Below are 13,154 nucleotides of genomic sequence, written 5' to 3'. Positions count from 1 at the left end.
AAAGGGCCACATGAACCAGAGACTACATCATCCTGAGACCAGAAGAACTAGATGGTACCAGACTACAAACGATGACTGCCATGACAGGGAACACAACAGAGAACCCCGGAGGGAGCAGGAGAACAGCGAGATGCAGACCCCAAATTCTCATAAAAAGACCAGACTTAATGGTCTGACTGAGACTAGAAGGACCCCAGTGCTCATAGTCCCCAGACCTTCTGTGTGCCCAGGACAGGAACCATTCCCGAAACCAACTCTTCAGACAGGGATTGGACTGGACAGTGGGTTGGAGAGGGGTGCTGGTGAGCAGTGAGCTTCTTGAATCAGGTGGACACTTGAGACTGTGCTGGCATCTCCTTCCTGGAGGGGAGATGTGAAGGTAGAGAGCAATAGAAGCTGGCGAAATGGACACAAAAAGAGAAAGTGAAGGGAGGGAGCGGGCTGTCTCATTAGGGGGAGAGTAATTAGGAGTATGTAGTAAGGTGTATTTAAGTTTTTGTGTGAGAGGCTGACTTGATTTGTAAACTTTCACTTAAAGCACAATAAAAATTATTTTAAAAAAGATACTCAATATAAGTACACTGAATAAAAGAAAATTAAGTAGTTATCTGTGAGAAACACTGCAAGCTTTCCTACTAAAGAGTACATACGTTTAACATAGTGGTTCTCAACCAAGGGTATATTTGGCAAAGTCTAGAGACATTTTTGGTTGTCACAACATGGGAACGCAGTGCTACTGGCATCTATGTATAACGTGACCAGGGATGCCACTAAACATCCTACACTGCATTGGACAGCCCCCACAACAAAGAATTATCTGGTCCCAAATGTCAATAGTGCCGACACTGAGAAACTCAGCCATCAACTGACCTTTTCAGACACGATGATTCCACATCATATCGCAGCAACAACAATCAATTCCAATATTGCAGTTTCAACTGAAATTTCTGTAACAGTTGATGTGCATACACCAACACTAAAAATGATCTTTATGTAATAATCTTAGTGCTTAACAACATTAAACCAAGAGTACTAGAAAGAATCCCATATCTGTGAAAAGTAATCTGTAACTTCCACTAGTTACTCTTACGTCAATAAACACTTTTATTTATAAACTTTAAATAACACCGTAGACAAATTAATTTTCACTTGGGGAACGATGACAAAAACACAATCTGAGGCATGAGGCAATCAGTTCCTCCACACCCGATAAAAGAAAGATCTCAAAGTTCTGCAAGTAAATCACACACAGAGGTCTCTGCTGTTGAACACAGGAACTGATGGTGACAGTAAAGGGCATGCCCTTGCTACTGCCAGAATCACTGCTTATCAAGGTTTCAAAAACTATGACAAAACCACTGTGAAAAGTAATCCAATGTCAATACAGGGTATCAGATACAGAAGCTAACTACTTCTCCCCCTGATATATGACCAAGTTTCACACAACTCCAACACTGCAGGAAAGATACACAGAAGCAAGAACACTCCTGTTTTATACATGGGGTGACTCAACTCTGTATATTCCTTGGCTGAATACTACTAATTCACTAATTTCTTCTGTCCTTTGAGGTAGTTTGGAAACCCTGGTGGCATAATGGTTAAGGGCTACGGCTGCTAACCAAGAGTTCGGCAGTTCGAATCCGCCAGGTGCTCCATGGAAACTCTGTGGTGCACTTCTTCTCCATCCTATAGGGTAGCTATGAGTTGCAAGCGACTCGACGGCTGTGGGTTTGGTTTTTTTTTTTCTTTTTGAACTAGTTATCATATTGCCTCAGACACCAAATAATGGGTTTGGTACCTACTTTTCAATCATTTACATGTTGTTACAACCTACCACTGTATGAAAAAACAAAAGCTATCCAAAACAAAAACTTGAGTACAGTACCTCTTATAGGGACAGAGATTTTAATTATGTCATTCTAGGAACTGATTCTCAAACAATACACCTACAGCTTTCCAATGCTCTAATCGTCATATCATACGTTTTTCCAGATTTCAAACGGAGAGAGCATTGGCAGAAACTGAAGGAGTTTAAGTGTATAGCGTTTGATGACACTTACTGTGGATTTACTCTATGATGGGTAAAATAAGGTACTGGGCTTAGGGTGAAAACACTATTAACTGGAAAAAAAAAAAAAAAGGTTTCCAACAGGGAGTAATATCTTCCTTCTCAGCTGACTTTGGAAACCGTTGTGGCCTAGTGGTTAAGTCCTATGGCTGCTAACCAAGAGGCTGGCAATTTAAATCCACCAGGCGCTCCTTGGAAGCTCTACGGGGCAGTTCTACTCTGTCCTATAGGGTCACTATGAGTCGGAATCGACTCGACGGCAGTGAGTTTTTGGTTTTCAGCTGACTTTGCCACTGTCAGTAACACCACTGGGCCCACGCTACACCGGGTTTCACCACATTACCCTCGTACATTGTCCAGATAAGAAACCTAAGCCGTGTATGACAGGTGTGGGTCGCCTAAAGTTGGGGGCCGCGGTGGGCGGGGAGCCTGGGGGCACAGCTAGGCTTCCCACCATCGCCCACTACCATTCGCCTGCCGGGCTGGCTGCTGGCCGGCCGGTCCCACAAGCGCTAACTCCATTTTCATTCCCGTTCCAGGATCAGGGGAAGAACGCGCTTGCACCACACCCTCCACCCAGCTCGCCAGCCCGCTCTCGGTGACAGACCCACGCTGCAGCCGGGCCTGGGCGCGCGGGGTGCGGCGGCTCGGTGCCTGGCCCGGGGCCCCGGCCTGCCGCCCCGCCACCGCCCCACCCGCCCTCCCCGCTCCCACTGCCCGTCCCGGGGCTGACGACCCAGGCCTGACCGCCTCCCGGGCTGCGGGGCCTAGAGAAGGAAAGAGCCCGCGCCCAGGAGGGTGCCCGCGCCGCCGACTCGGCTCCTCAGCTCGGCGGCGGCGCCCTCAGGCAAACACACCGACGGCCCGCCACCACGGGCTCGGGCTGTCCTGGTTCACGCGCCGCCGGAAAGACGGTTTCACTCCTACCCTCTGCAAAATCCTCCTGATCATGGTTTAAACACCACCCGGCGCCGCCGCGGTGACTCTCCGGACCCACCGGCCCTCACGCGGTGTCACTCACGGCTCGGGGGTGAGCGGGCGGGAGGGACTGCGCCCACAAGGGACCGGGGAAAGAGGCCGGGGGAGGAGGTGGTGGTGGCCGCTAGGGCGGCCCCGACTTCGCCACAGGCGGCGAGAAGGAGCGCGCGTGAGCGAGCAAGCAAGCGAGAAGGGAGGCAGCGAGCGCCTTCCCCGCCCGCCGGGCCGCCCCCGTAACTGACAGCTGGGCGGGCCGCCCGCGGCCGCCGGTGGGCGGGGCTGACGCCAGCCCGCCCCCCCGGCCTGTCCATCTGTGGGGGGCAGGGCTGGAAGGGGGCTGGCCCAGGCCTGCGACCAATCGGAAGCAGCGGCAGTCTGGGCGGCCGCGTGACGGACAGGTGGCAGGACGCTGGCGCTGCCGCTCCTTCCGGTGGGCAGGGCGGACGCCGGGGCTGCCAAGCAAGCGCACGCTCGCGCGCCGGCCGCGTGACCGCTGAGGGGCGGGTTGGGAATTCTGAGGGCCTGGTCTAGGGGTGTCACTGACCAGGACTGGAGGAGGGGGCTCCCGGGCTGAAACGCGCCGCCGCCCCTCGACCTGAAACATAAAATTCGTCAGTGTGGCCCTTTCCGTGACCGCCTTGGCTCTGGACAGGGCATCCGAGCCTCAGCTGGAGCGTCATTTCTGCTAGAAATGCTGAGTCGACTTCTGAGCCCCTGGGTAGAAGCAGGAGAGTCGCAGACATGCTTAACTGGTCTGTTGGATTTCCTCCTTTTTCCAACTCCTAGCTTCCCTTCCCTACTCTCTTCCTGCCTCTAACTAATGACAGCCGTTAGGAAAGTAAAGAACTAAGAAAAAAAGGGGGGCGGGGGAGGTGAGGGGGGCGGGCAGGAAGCAGCAGGAATTTGAGCAGGCGAGAGAAGTTTGCAGTTGTTCTTTTGGGGTCATTGTTAGGTGCCCTCATGTCGCTTGCAGCTCATAGGTACAACAGAACGAAACACTGTCAGGTCCTTTGCCATCCTCACCGTGTGGCTATGTTTGAGCCCTTTAGATCATAGCAACAATATTTAATGAGCTGATGTCGTTCATGTGCTTTCTCCTAATAAAGCCTATGCTCGGCCCATTCGGGTGAGGAATTTAAAACCTATTCTGATAATAGATTTATTGAAATAAATCATCTTTAATCCCTTCTGTTATACAGATTAAGAAAAATAATGAGGTCATACTAAATACCGTGCGAAGATAAGGATGTAAACTTGGAACTGACTTCCAGGCACGATGTCATTATTTGAACTCGAAAATCACACAGCTCATGGGCCTTACCATTCTACTAGAGGCAAGAGGCTGGAAGGAAGAGAGAAGCTTTTAATAGTGTTTAAAAAGGAGTGGAGAGGAAATAACTGCAACTACTAGCCTTGTTACCAAAAAAAAAAAAAAGACCTTGAATTCAACTTAGCAATGAATGGAGTGCTCATTTGAAGGTACTTCCAGATCTTTTCAGAAAATGCAACAAATTATTACTTTCAAAGGAGTTAATCAATGTGAAAATGTTTTGTGAAGTGTAAAGCATTATATAATGCAATATGTTGTTTCTACCCCAAACATATTCTGCTTTTGACTGTGTGTGTGTGTGTGTGTGTGTGTGTGGTGCATCAGAACAGCCATCGCTACAACTAATTATTAATCACTATTGATAATAATGCAAACAAAGCAAAGCACACACTTTTCCATCTTTCCAAAGACGCTTTATTTTCAGGCAATATGGGAAACATGCTACTGTGTGATAGCAATGTAGGGTGATAAAATTGACATTTGTTTCATTTTTGGTTTATTTTTCAAAGAATTAATTTACTTTAAAATTGCTTATTATCATCGTATACCAAGGCTTTCTCTTTACTGGAATTCGTGGAATCTTTGAACTAATATAATCGGCTGTCATCTACTGTTTAGCTAGATGGATTATTCAGAAAACTGTGCACTCCTCTGCATTTTATGGTAACGCCATCATTGGAATAATACACTAGAGAACTTAATCACTCTGAAAGAAAATAAACAGTTGGGGAGACATAATCACCTAAGAATACCATTCACTAATCATGCAGTTCCCACACATAGCAGTTCTGCTTACCCTATCTGACCACTAATTCTTATCCATTCAGCTCACGTACCTTAATATTCCCACACCAGCAATCCTTTGGCCCCATCAAGGCTTCCAGTCCATTAACACCTCTCACTTTCTTACTACCGGCCATTTTTTCCTAGTGTCCTCACTTCCGTCAAAACCCAGCTGAGCATCTATGTTCAAACATTATAGCCCCCGCCACCTGCTCTTGCAAATAGCTTAAATTCTTCACCTTTCCCCTCCATGATACTCATCTAACAGATCCTGAATCCTCATTAAACCCAACTATCTACCTACTCTATACTACACAGGAGCATAGAGATACACATACATAACTAGGGTTATTGGGTTCATTTTATATTAATTGGGTTCCTTTTACATTAATAGCCAGAGATCTCAGATACGCAGTCAACATTGTCCAGAAGTCCTGTTATACTTTCCTCCTTTTTCTCTCTTTAAAAAAAAAGTGGATGTACTTTATCAAGCATGATGTCCTTCTCCAGGGACTGATCCCTCCTGAAAACATGTCCAAAGTATGTAAGATGTAGTCTCACCATCCTTGCTTCTAAGGAGCAATCTGGTTGTACTTCTTCCAAGAAAGATTTGTTCATTCTTTTGGCAGTCCCTGGTATATTCAATATTCTTCGCCAACACCACAATTCAAAGACGTTCATTCTTCTTGTCTTCCTTATTCATCATGCAGTTTTCACGTGCATATAACGTGATTGAAAATACCATGGCTTGGGTCAGGCACACCTTAATCTTCAAGATGACATCTTTGCTTTTCAAAGATTTAAAGAGTTCCTGTGCAGCAGATTTGCTCAATGTAGTCTGTCTTTTGATTTCTTAACTGCTGCCTCCATGGGTGTTGATTGTGGAGCCAAGTAAAATTAAATCTTTGACAGCTTCAATCTTTTCTTGGCTTATCATGATGTGACTTATTGGTCCAGTCGTGAGGATTTTTGTTTTCTTTATGCTGAGGTGTAATCCATATTGAAGGCTTGGTCCTTGATCTTCATCAGCAAGTGCTTCAAGTCCTCTTCACTTTCAGCAAGCATGATTGTGTCATCTGCACATTGCGGGTTATTAATGGGTCTTCCTCCAATCCTGATGCCCCGTTCTTCGTACAGTTGAGCTTCTCAGATTATTTGCTCAGCATACAGATTGAATAGGTATGGTGAAAGGATACAACCCTGACACATACCTTTCCTCACTTTAAACCACTCATTATCCTGTCGTGCTGTCCAAACAATTACCTCTTATCTACATACAGGTTCTTCATGGGCATAATTAAGTGTTCTGGAATTTCTATTCTTTGCAACGTTATCCATAATTTGTTATAATCCCCACAGTCAAATGCCTTTGCATAGTCAATAAAACACAGGTAAACATCCTTCTGGTATACTCTGCTTTCAGCCAAGATCCATCTGACATCAGCAATGATATCCTTGGTTCCACGTCCTCTGAATCCAACCTGAATTTCTGGCAGTTCCCTGTTGATGTACTGCTGCAGCCACTTATGAAAGATCTTCAGCAATATTTTGCTTGTGTGTGATATTAGTGATATTGTTCGATAATTTCCGAATTCAGTTGGATCACCTTTCTTTGGAATAGGCATAAATATGGATCTCTTCCAGCCAGTTGGCCAGGTAGCTGTCTTCCAAATTTCTTGGCATAGACGAGTGAGCACTACTAGTGCTGCATCCATTTGTTGAAACATCTCAGTTGATATTCCACCAATTCCTGGAACCTTGTTTTTCACCAATACCTTCAGTGCAGGTTGGACTTTTTCTTTCAGTACCATTGGTTCCTGATCACATGCTACCTCTTAAAATGGGTGAACATCTACTAATTCTTTTTGGTATAGTGACTCTGTATTGCTTCATCTTCTTTTGATACTTCCTCCATCGTTTAATATTTTTCCGCATAGAATCCTTCACTACAACAACTCAAGGCTTGAATTTTTCCCTCAGCTCTTTCAGCTTGAGAAATGCCGAGCATGTTCTTCCCTTTTGGTTTTCTATCTCCAGCTCTTCGCACATGTCATTAAAATACTTTGACTTTTCGAGCCGCCCTTTGAAATCTTCTGTTCATTTCTTTTACTTCATCATTTCTTCCTTTTGCTTTAGCTGCTCAACGTTCAAGAGCAAGTTTCAGAGTCTCCTCTGACATCCATCTTGGTCTTTTCTTTTTTTCCTGTCTTTTCAGTGACCTTTTGCTTTCTTCATGTATGATGTCCTTGATGTCATTCCACAACTCCTTTGATCTTCGGTCATTAGTGTTTAATGCATCAGCTCTGTTCTTGAGATGGTCTCTAAATTCAGGTGGAATATACTCAAGGTCGTATTTTGGCTCTCATGGACTTGCTCTGATTTTCTTCAGTTTCAACTTGAACTTGCATATGAGCAATTGGTGGTCTGTTCCACAGTCGGCCCCTGGCCTTGTTCTGACTGATGATACTTTGTTTTTTCCATCGTCTCTTTCCACAGATGTAGTCGATTTGTTGATTCTTGTGTATTCCATCTGCCAAGGTCCATGTGTATAAAATAGTCACCATTTATGTTGGTGAAAGAAGGTATTTGCAATGAAGAAGTCGTTGGACTTGGAAAATTCCATAATTCGATTTCTGGCATTGTTTTTATCACCAAGGCCATATTTTCCAACTATCAATCCTTCTTCTTTGTTTCTGACTTTCCCATTCCAGTCACCAGTAATTACCAGTGCATCCTGGTTGCATGTTCGATCAATTTCAGACTACAGAAGCTAATAAAATCTTCAATTTCTTCTTCTTTGGCCTTAGTGGTCGGTGTATAAATTTGAATGATAGTCATTATTAACTGGTCTTCCTTATAAAAGAAAAAAAACCCAGTGCTGTCCAGTCGATTCTGACTCATAGCGACCCTGTAGGACAGAGTAGAACTGCCCATTAGAGTTTCCAAGGAGCGCCTGGCGGTCTTTCTTATAGGCACATGGATATTATCCTATCACTGACAGCGCTGTACTTCGGGATAGATCTTGAAATGTTCTTTATGACATCATTCATCTTCAAGTTCTCATCCCCTGCATAGTAGACTATATGATTGTCTGATTGAAAATTGCCAGTACCAGTCCATTTTGACTCACTAATGCCTAGAATATCGATGTTTATGTGTTCCATATCAGTATAAATAAGGCTAAAATACTTTATGAATTCTAAGGAATATACACAGGACAACTAACGAGCTATTTGGTATCAAGTAGCTTTTTTTACTTTTTAACTTAACTGCATTGTTCACTTTTAACAAATTATATTAGCATCATCCAACTAACTAAGCATAGCCTAGTATCAGTCGGTGCTTCTTTCAACCTTTAGGAGCAGAGTAGGGAGGGAGGGAGGCAAAGAGGAGGCCTTTAAGGGAGTGGGGAGATGCATGAATTCTCCAGTAGCCCCACTGATTTCCTCCAGGCTCTTTACACATGGGGTCACCATGAGTCAGAATCGATGCAACGGCAACTAATGACAGCAATTAGTTGACTTGAGTAACCTCAAGAAAATCATCAGTTCTCATTGAATTTCTTTGGAGTCAGGGTTAGGAAAGATCCAAAATAATAGTTACATTTTTTTTTCTTATGTTTTCAATGAAAATTTATAGTTCAAGTTACTTTCTCATACAAAAATTTATACACACATTGGTATATGACCTTAGTTGCTCTCCCTGTAGTGTGACAGCACACTCCTCCTTTCCACCCTGGATTTCCGGTGTCCATTCAACCAGCTCCTGTTCCTTTTTGCCTTCTCATTTTGCCTCCAGACAGAAGCTGCCCAGTTAGATTCACGTATCTGCTTGCGCTAAGAAGAACTCTCTTCATGACTATCATTTTTTTGTCTTACAGTCCAGTCTAATCATTGTCTGAAGAGTTCGCTTCAAAAATAGTTTCAGTTCTGGGCTAACAGAGTGCAGGGGCCATGTCTTCTGGGGTCTCTCCAGTTTCAGTCAAACCGTTAAGTCTGGTCTTTTTACTAGAACTTGAGCTCTGCACCCCGCTTTTCTCCTGCTTTGTCAGGGACTCTCTGTTGTGTTCCCTGTTAGGGTGGCCATTCAAAATAATAGTTACATTTTAAGACCTAATAAAAAAACAATTCCCTTCATATGAAAATGATAAGCCATGGCCAAACCTATTGCACTTAAACCTCAATTCAGTGGAGTACAAAATAAGCCACTGAATAATGTCGAGTCAGCACAACAAAAATTCTCACCTCAGATAACAGGGTGAACTTTTAAGTACTGATATGACTCCTCCAATAATAGTCAGGAAGTTCATGGTTTGGTATTTTCTGACCTGGTTGATTTCTCATTTTGCATGGACTTTCTAAGACCAAAAATTTCAGGAAAAGCAATGGAAGTAGGGCAACTCACCTGTATCTTTGATTTTATAAATATCCTTTAACTTGCCTGTTGGCTGGTTCAGTAGTAAACCGAAGTGAAATCAATCTTAAATCCAAGATGTTTTTCTTGTCAATTCTCTAACCCAGACCAGCCAGTGACTCCCAAGCTAAAGTCACGAAAAATAATACAGTACATGGAGTACTACAAACAGTAGTGCGGGTGAGTTCTAGAAAAGGGGCTAATATCTGAATCTGTGTTCTCACATGCTTCTGAAATGTTTTTGGGTGGGCAGGTGATGTTACTTAAAGAGTTTCGGGTAAAGATACCATCCCAGCATTGGACAGGGACAGAGTTTCCTTGGGTTTGCTTAGTCCAGTTGTTGACGAAGTATGTCAACCAAGCTACCTCAGTCAAGGGAGAAAACCAAGCACTTGAGACCTTACATTATTCACCCTTGCATCAGCTAAAGTAGCTTCTCTTTTACCTGTTTAACATAGCAGTTTTCAGAGCAAGGTTTTTTTCTAAAAGAAAGGGGGGGAGCTAGTCAGGGACCCATCAGGGTAAAAATAATGTAATTACAGTGGTATTTTAAAGAAGGGGACTAGTTAAATAGATGTACCCAAACCCAATAGATGTAATCAGATGTAATTAGAAGAAGTCTGTCTTGGAAGAAGTACAGCAGAATGCTCCTTAGAAGCAAGAACGACGAGATTACATCTCACATATTTTGGACATATTATCAGGAGGGATCAGCCCCTGGAGAAGGACATCATGCTTGGTAAAATAGAGGGTCAGTGAAAAAGAAGGCCCTCAATGAGATGGATTGATGCAGTAGCTGCGACAATGGGCTTAAGCATAATGATTGTGAGGATGGCACATGAGTGGGCAGTGTTTCATTCTGTGTACATAGGGTTGTTATCAGTTGGAAGCGACTCAGTGGTACGTAACAACAACAGCAGAATGTGGGCCAGGCTTAATGACTCACATCTAATTAATGGAAGTGATGTTGTGTGACTTCTGAGGCCGGCATACAGCTGTTTAACAAAAACAAAATATTTGCTTATGTGATTGTTAGTTTTAATATGCCTTCCAAAAAGTTGTCTTGTTAGGAAAGCCACATGCAATTAAAAATTTAATGAGTTCCTCCTTATGAAAATAAAGAGACACAGAATTTTTTTTTAATAATTTTTATTGAGCTTTAAGCGAACGTTTACAAATCAAGTCAATCTGTCACATATAAGCTTTTATAACCTTACTCCATACTCCCACTTACTCTCCCCCTAATGTGTCAGCCTGCTCCCTCCTTCCAGTCTCTCCTTTCGTGACAATTTTGCCAGTTTCTAACCCTCTCTACCCTCCTATCTCCCCTCCAGACAGGAGATGCCAACACAGTTTCAAGTGTCCACCTGATACAAGTAGCTCACTCTTCGTCAGCATCTGTCTCCAACCCATTGTCCAGTCCCTTCCATGTCTGATGAGTTGTCTTCGGGAATGGTTCCTGTCCTGGGCCAACACAAGGTTTGGGGACCATGACCGCTGGGATTCCTCTAGTCTCAGTTAGACCATTAAATCTGGTCTTTTTATGAGAATTTGGGGTCTGCATCCCACTGATCTCCTGCTCTCTCAGGGGTTCTCTGTTGTGCACCCTGTCAGGGCAGTCATCGTTTGTAGTCTGGCACCATCTAGTTCTTCTGCTCTCAGGATGATGTAAGTCTCTGGTTCATGTGGCCCTTTCTGTCTCTTGGGCTCATAGTTATCGTGTGACCTTGGTGTTCTTCATTCTCCTCTGCTCCAGGTAGGTTGAGACCAATTGATGCATCTTGGATGGCCGCTTGTTAGCATTTAAGACCCCAGATGCCACATTTCAAACTGGGATGCAGAATGTTTTCATAATAGAATTATTTTGCCAATTGACTTAGAAGTCCCCTTAAGCCATAGTCCCCAAACCCCCGCCCTTGCTCCGCTGACCTTTGAAGCATTCAATTTATCCCGGAAACTTCTTTGCTTTTGGTCCAGTCCAGTTGAGCTGACCTTCTGTGTATTGAGTATTGTCCTTCCCTTCACCTAAAGTAGTTCTTATCTACTGACTAATCAGTAAATAACCCTCTCCCACCCTCCCTCCCTTCCCCCCTCGTAACCACAAAAGTATGTGTTCTTCTCAGTTTATACTATTCTCAAGATCTTATAATAGTGGTCTTATACAGTATTTGTCCTTTTGCCTCTGACTAATTTCACTCAGCATAATGCCTTCCAGGTTCCTCCATGTTATGAAATGTTTCACAGATTCATCACTGTTCTTTATCAATGCGTAGTATTCCGTTGTGTGAATATACCACAATTTATTTAACCATTCATCCGTTGATGGACACCTTGGTTACTTCTAGCTTTTTGCTATTGTAAACAGTGCTGCCATAAACATGGGTGTGCATATATCTGTTCGTGTGAAGGCTCTTATTTCTCTAAGGTATATTCCGAGGAGTGGGATTTCTGGGTTGTATGGTAGTTCTATTTCTAACTTTTTAAGAAAACGCCAGATAGATTTCCAAAGTGGTTGTACCATTTTACATTCCCACCAGCAGTGTATAAGAGTTCCAGTCTCTCCGCAGCCTCTCCAACATTTATTATTTTGTGTTTTTTGGATTAATGCCAGCCTTGTTGGAGTGAGATGGAATCTCTTCGTAGTTTTAATTTGCATTTCTCTAATGGCTAATGATCGAGAGTATTTTCTCATGTATCTGTCAGCTGCCTGAATATCTGCTTTAGTGAAGTGCGTGTTCATATCCTTTGCCCACTTCTTGATTGGGTTGTTTGTCTTTTTGTGGTTGAGTTTTAACAGAATCACATAGATTTTAGAGATCAGGCGCTGGTCAGAGATGTCATAGCTGAAAATTCTTTCCCAGTCTGTAGGTGGTCTTTTTACTCTTTTGGTGAAGTCTTTAGATGAGCATAGGTGTTTGATTTTTAGGAGCTCCCAGTTATCTGGTTTCTCTTCGTCATTTTTGGTAATGTTTTGTATTCTGTTTATGCCTTGTATTAGGGCTCCTAATGTTGTCCCTATGTTTTCTTCCATGATCTTTATCGTTTTAGTCTTTATGTTTAGGTCTTTGATCCACTTGGAGTTAGTTTTTGTGCATGGTGTGAGGTACGGGTCCGGTTTCATTTTTTTGCAAATGGATATCCAGTTATGCCAGCACCATTTGTTAAAAAGACTATCTTTTCCCCAGTTAACTGACACTGGGCCTTTGTCAAATATCAGCTGCTCATATGTGGATGGATTTATATCTGGGTTCTCAATTCTGTTCCATTGGTCTATGTGCCTGTTGTTGTACCAGTACCAGGCTGTTTTGACTACTGTGGCTGTATAATATGTTCTGAAATCAGGTAGAGTGAGGCCTCCCACTTTCTTCTTCTTTTTCAGTAATGCTTTACTTATCCGGGGCTTTTTCTTTCCCTTCCATATGAAGTTGGTGATTTGTTTCTCCATCACATTAAAAAATGTCATTGGAATTTGGATCAGAAGTGCATTGTATGTATATATGGCTTTTGGTAGAGTAGACATTTTTACTATGTTAAGACTTCCTGTCCATGAGCAAGGTATGTTTTTCCACTTAAGTAGGTCCT

General features: G+C 43.5%; 1 protein-coding gene and 1 long non-coding RNA gene across 4 annotated transcripts in view; one reads left to right on the top strand and one right to left on the bottom strand.

Moving 5' to 3' along the window:
* EEA1 (early endosome antigen 1) overlaps positions 1-3,247 on the bottom strand; it is a 334,017-nt gene extending 330,770 nt beyond the window's left edge. For all 3 annotated transcript variants that reach the window (XM_064283738.1, XM_064283737.1, XM_064283739.1), the window contains exon 1: positions 2,996-3,247. The gene's annotated coding sequence lies outside the window, so the exon portion shown is untranslated. The remainder of the gene's footprint in view (positions 1-2,995) is intronic.
* A 251-nt stretch (positions 3,248-3,498) lies between these two features.
* LOC135231179 (uncharacterized) overlaps positions 3,499-13,154 on the top strand; it is a 69,463-nt gene continuing 59,807 nt past the window's right edge. The window contains exons 1-2 of the long non-coding RNA XR_010321726.1: positions 3,499-3,798; positions 4,246-4,525. This is a non-coding gene — a long non-coding RNA (uncharacterized LOC135231179). The remainder of the gene's footprint in view (positions 3,799-4,245; positions 4,526-13,154) is intronic.

This window comes from Loxodonta africana, chromosome 4 (genome assembly GCF_030014295.1).
Source record: "Loxodonta africana isolate mLoxAfr1 chromosome 4, mLoxAfr1.hap2, whole genome shotgun sequence".
NCBI classification, from domain to species: domain Eukaryota; kingdom Metazoa; phylum Chordata; class Mammalia; order Proboscidea; family Elephantidae; genus Loxodonta; species Loxodonta africana.
Note: the sequence above shows the minus strand (reverse complement) of the source record. Positions and strands in the feature narration are given on the sequence as shown.